At 43.6% G+C, this 812-nt stretch overlaps 1 non-coding gene across 1 annotated transcript; it reads left to right on the forward strand.

The window, feature by feature from the left end:
* The first annotated feature begins 240 nt into the window (after nt 1–240).
* On the forward strand, nt 241–432 carry LOC113405286. The gene has a single exon (XR_003369474.1). It is a non-coding gene; the product is annotated as a U2 spliceosomal RNA (small nuclear RNA).
* The last annotated feature ends 380 nt before the right edge of the window (nt 433–812 follow it).

The raw sequence follows: 812 nt of genomic DNA on the forward strand, positions 1-812 counted from the left end.
TGCAAATTAGGAGTATACAGGGAAACCAGCGAGAGGAAGGCGTCTGCAAGACTTGTCTGTCTTTGAACAGAATTGTGTGTTAAGGGCTCTTGCTTTGAATTCTTCCACTGGAGTCATTTCGGGGAAGTGACCCTCACTTAGAGTTCCCTAGTGATGGTGTTTGTTGCGTGTCTGGGAGCTCGTCAGGGTGAGATAGAAATCGTTGGGTGCAGGGGTGTGTGTGCGTCGCAGAGTTTCAGCATTGCTTCTCGGCTCTTTGAGCTAAGATCAAGCGTAGTACCTGTTCTTATCAGTTTAATATCTGAAAAGTCCTTTATTTGAGGACTGTATATTAAATTAATTTTTAGAACAGGGGGCTAGACTCGCAGCTTGCTCAGTCTGCCCTATGCATCGACCTGGTATTGCAGTGTCTCCAGGAATGGTGCATCTCCTTTTTGGAGGAGAATCTTCTGGTTAGAAAAACAGAAAACTGGGATGGTGCTTCTTTAAAGGAGATTTTTGGAAGTAGCGGAAAAATCTGAAGCCTTTCGCGCTTTGGTTTCTTTATGATAAACAAACTAGTGTTACAATTTCTTGGGAGTGTTTTGTGTGTCAATAGACGTGAGGCTGTTCTTTGTCTTGCTAGACGATTATTTAAGAAGCTGGGATCCTTTTTTCTGCTGTGAGTCTTTTCGACAGCATGAGGGACAAATACTTTCCAGACTCTGGGTCTGTTGGGGAGATGGTTGGTTGGTTTTTTGTTTGTTTGTTTGTTTTTTGGGGGGGGCGGTTGGTAATATTTGAGGTCACACGTATATCAACAACTGCATGAG

This window comes from Terrapene carolina, unplaced genomic scaffold (assembly GCF_002925995.2).
Source record: "Terrapene carolina triunguis isolate 2854851 unplaced genomic scaffold, T_m_triunguis-2.0 Scaffold35001, whole genome shotgun sequence".
Taxonomy (NCBI): Eukaryota; Metazoa; Chordata; order Testudines; family Emydidae; genus Terrapene; species Terrapene triunguis.